At 48.6% G+C, this 4,593-nt stretch overlaps 1 pseudogene; it reads right to left on the reverse strand.

The window, feature by feature from the left end:
* Nucleotides 1-223: 223 nt before the first annotated feature.
* Nucleotides 224-811, reverse strand: LOC132010428 (threonylcarbamoyl-AMP synthase-like; annotated as a pseudogene).
* Nucleotides 812-4,593: the final 3,782 nt, after the last annotated feature.

Raw genomic sequence — 4,593 nt, forward strand, 5'->3', positions numbered from 1 at the left:
TTAACTGACTGAGGCACCCAGGCTCAACTCCTCCCCCTCCCCCGACATTTTAAAATTTGGACCTCCCTGCTCTCACCCCTGCCAACTGAGCTCACTTCCCACCCTTAGTCTGAACTGATGGACTCTCTCCACCAGGCATTACAGCACGCTATATCACCAGCCTCCCCAGTCAGAGGAAATAGTGTCCGGGCTGGGGCTTAACAATCTCTATCCGGACCTTCTGTTAGAGGATGAATGATGTCACACTTTCCAGATAGAGACAGTCAACCATAGTCGAGCCTGGGCGATACTCAGGGCTCTGGCCATCCTCAATTGGTCTCTCATCAAAGACCAGAAACAACTGAGGCCAGGGGTACTGGAATTCAAAGACATTCTGAGAACCTGCCCGAGAGCTGAGGTTGGCACTGGTGAGAGAGCAAATGGTGTCCCAAACACCTGAGCCAAATCTTGCATGAAAGCATGATCAGGACTCCAGATGCCTGTAAGAGGAGTAAAGGGTTCAGGTCCTTACTGAGCTCCTGGGAGCGTTCCAACACCAGGGTTACTGGTGCCGGTAGTAAGTCTTTCAGGAGCCCCTTGGGTACTTTCACATGGCAGTATCTGAAGACATTGGCCATGTGCCCCAGACAGAAGACTGGCAGCTGGGCCTGGCTGCAGCCTTGGAGGAGGTACACAGTGCCCTGCTGGCCAAGCAGGTCAGGCCAAACAGTGTGCTGGTGGGGACAGCCACCACGGTGCCAGGGCACAGCTTGGCCATGGTGGCCCAAAGCACCTTGGTCCAGAGTGCATGATCCAGGCCATTGGCCCACATGGCCCAGCTCCTGGGCAAGACCCAGGCCCCCAGCGCTGCCTAAACTGACGACTGACAAAGCTCAACCCGGCTGTGGCCCTCAGCCACCTGCAAATCTCCTGGACTTAATTCATGATTGGACTTTGGGGGTGAGGCACACAGAGGAGTCAAGGATGATGCCCAGGTTTCTGACATGGGTTAATGAGTCAACCATAGTGATGTTAATAGAGCTAGAGTTACAGGAGAGGAAGCTATTTGGAGGAGGAGATAGTGAGTTGATCTGTAGATATGACGAATTTGCTATATCACTTAGGAAGCTTTTGGCTGCAAGTAACAGCAAAACAAAAGAAAAACCTATACCAACAATAATACATTAATGAATTATTGATAACATAATTGGAAGCCCCTATCCCAGATAGGATTCAACTGGCTGGTCATGAAGGACCCAGGTGCCATTCTTCTCTTGTTGGATTTGACCTATTTCTCATGGTTACAGATGGTTGTCATGACTCTAATATTACCAAGCACAGCAATATCTAGAAGGATAAAAGAAACCATCACTCATGTGTCTATCTAAGAGAGAGAGAAGTTTTCCTAGACATTCCCAGAAATCGTCCCGTCTGGTCACATGCCCACTCCCTAAGCAATCACGGGCTTTCACCGATTGTCAGGCAAGGATTGGCAGCTGAGGAGTCGTCCACGCACCACTCCTACTAGGTGACTGTGGCACGTGCAAACGGAGATAATGTTGGAACCAGTTGGAGAGGACGAACGGAAGACAGATTTCGGCTGAAGATAGCACAGAGCTTGAATGAGGAAAGCTGTAGATGAGCCCCTGCGGGGACAGAGCAGAAAAGAAAAAGAAGCCAAACACAGAACTCTGGAGAATACCACTATTTAAGGCAGTCCCTGAGGAAGAAAAATTGCAGTGCTATGGTTGAGAACTTGCCTCTGGATTCCAGCAGACCTCGATGGGAAGTCCAGTTCTCCTGCTTATTAGCCATGGTCCTAACAGGTAAAGATCCCTTCATCACCCTGAGCCTTCCGTCCTCATCCATAAAATGGAACCAGGAAGTCCCACCTCCTGGGGCTGCTGCAAAGAGTTGATAAGAAAATGCCCACACAGCCTCATGTGGCCTCAGCCCACAGCAGCTCTCATGGGCACTGGTGAAGAAGAACAGCCTAGACAGTGTCTTGAGGGGTGAAGGGAAAAGCCAGAGAGTAACCAGGATGGGATGGTGTCATTGAAGGCATGGAGCGAGAGGATTTCAAGGAGGAAAGAGTGGGCAATTATGTCATCTGCTGAAAAGAGGCCGGGTCAGAAGTGGACTGCAAAATGCCCTTTGGATTTAGCAATTAGAAGGTCACTGGCACCCTTGACAAGAGCACTCTGAGTGGAGTGCTGGGGTTGGGAGCCAGGATGCAGAGGGTCAACAGTCAAGACCAGAATTTGACTTGCCTGGCTACGAACCAACATCAATGTTCTTTCGCATGATGCCAGGAGGCGCTTCGTTTGGAAAATTCCCGTTTTAAGTCATGCCTCAAAAATACTCATTTGGAGAGCCATACACAGTAGGATTCCACAATCTGTGAATGAAACGGCCCCTCTTCATCATTTTTAATTTTTTTGTGGATACGGGGAAGGTGGTTGTTTCCTTTCATTAGAAATATGTTGCGTGCTTTTGGAGGATTTGTGTTTACATTACCGTCTTATTGCTATATGGTTCTTTTTTATATAACATATTTTACAACCATAAAAACAAACAAACAAAACAAACAAAACCCAAACAACATATGTGCTTCACATTAAATTCAGAAAGTTCAAACCCCTCACTCTGTGCACGTTTTTTGAGGCAAAGTGTGGGACTAGGAAAACCCTCTGAGAAACGTGCAATTTGACAAATCCGCCTTTAAGAAATGATAGCAGTTGCTTTCGAGACCGGTTTGGTCATACGGATCGTGTTTGTCAGGGCTGTCATTAAAAGCCTAATATTTTTCCCATTGCAGAATGTCTCCAAGTGATTCAGACATGGGCAGAGGCTAAGCACAGTCAATTTCGTGACCTCCCTCGTGCTACCCACCCCCTGTCCTGGCTATCTCAACTCCCCAGTGGATGATCTCTTATCCCTAGCAACAACTGCAGCTGCTACTGTTTCTTGACTCTGGCGAGGAACGTAGGCTTAAGGCCAAGTCTACTGTCCAGGGCTCCCCATGGAAGATGCTAGAAGAGCACTATACACTCTCTCACCATCAGTGACCCAAGTTCACCATCTCGGCCGAACATCTGGATTGCAACACACAGAGTTCAGAGGTCTGGCGTGTGTGTCTGCACCTGGTCTAGCTGTTTAAACGGAGCTGACCTCAAACCAAACACCCGGCCTCAGTGCTGTTATGTACACGAAGGCTGGGATGCCAAATATAAATATTAACTTCGGCATCTTCTCCCTGCAAGACTCTGTGACTCAAGGATGCGTATTAACCATCCAACTGTGCACAAAAGCTACCGCATTCTATTCTCTGAGTACTGAACTCCTCTCCAAGGAAAGCCGATCTCCTTTCTGACCATTGTGAATGTTTGTTTGCTTGCTTTAATAATATCACAGCACCTTTCCACTGAGGGGTTCGCTGTCACCTCATCGGGTGGGGGGCACACTGCAGATGTGCTTCCCATCCCCAGGAGAGGCTTGTGAGCAAGCACCATATGTTATTAAGACCTCTCAGAACTCATTGTCATTGCCAGGAGCACAGTCAGGGACATGAGAGGCAAAATGGGGCCATGAAGCAGACCTGGGTCCTCGATGCCCAGCAGCTCTGAGCTGTTACTCCTCTTTGAAGTCAGCTAAAGAAGATAGATGAGAGGCACGGGGGGGGGGGGGGGTGGCAGGTGTGGCTGAGAGCAGCCAGAGGCAGAACAGGTGTAGTAGTTTAAGGAAATGGTAGAGCATGACATTCCTGGGCACAGGAATGGACCTAGTTTTTCTGTTTCAAGAGAGACCTGAAGATACAAAGAGCATGATTTTTTTTTTCTTTTTAGAGAGAGACTGTGCGTGAGTAGAGCGGGGAAGGGCAGAGGGAGAAAAGAAGAATCTTTTTTTTTCCTTTTAAAGATTTTATTTGCTTATGAGAGGGAGCAGGAGCAAGAGAGGAGGTTGGGGCAGAGGGAGAAGGAGAAGCAGGCTTCCAGCTGAGCGGAGAGCCTGATGTGGGGTTCAATTCCAGGACCCGGGGATCATGACCTGAGCCAAAGGCAGACAGTAAACAGACTGAGCCACCCAGGCCAAAGAGGGAGAGAATCTTAAGCAGACTTCATGCTGAACGCAGAGCCTGAGGCAGGGCTCCAACTCACGACCCCAAGATCATGACCTGAGCCAAAACCAGGAGTCAGACGCTTAACCAACTGAGCCACCCAAGCAACCCCCAGAGAGCATGGTTTCATTTCCATAAATGTGTATTACCAAACTGATGATAATATCCAAGGTAGTAAGTGCTGGGGGACAGAGGCGTGCACAAAATCCTATGGGGTTACGAGAAAAAAAGACCAACCTTAACTGGGATACTAATAAAAGTTTCACAGAGAAAGAAGCATTTGAATGGAATGATCAATCATTCTTTCATTTGACAAATGTTTTTTGAGCCCTGTATGTGCCGGCACCACCCTGAGCACCCCAGGGAGGACAGACAAGGTCACTTCCATCAGGGAGCTGACTCTTTCAGGAAGGTAGACCACATGCGTCGTGGGTACTGGTCCCTGGGAGTTGCCCTTTTGGAGACAACATTCTGTGGGAACAGATGAAACAATCAGA

This window comes from Mustela nigripes, chromosome 2, assembly GCF_022355385.1.
Source record: "Mustela nigripes isolate SB6536 chromosome 2, MUSNIG.SB6536, whole genome shotgun sequence".
Lineage (NCBI taxonomy): Eukaryota > Metazoa > Chordata > Mammalia > Carnivora > Mustelidae > Mustela > Mustela nigripes.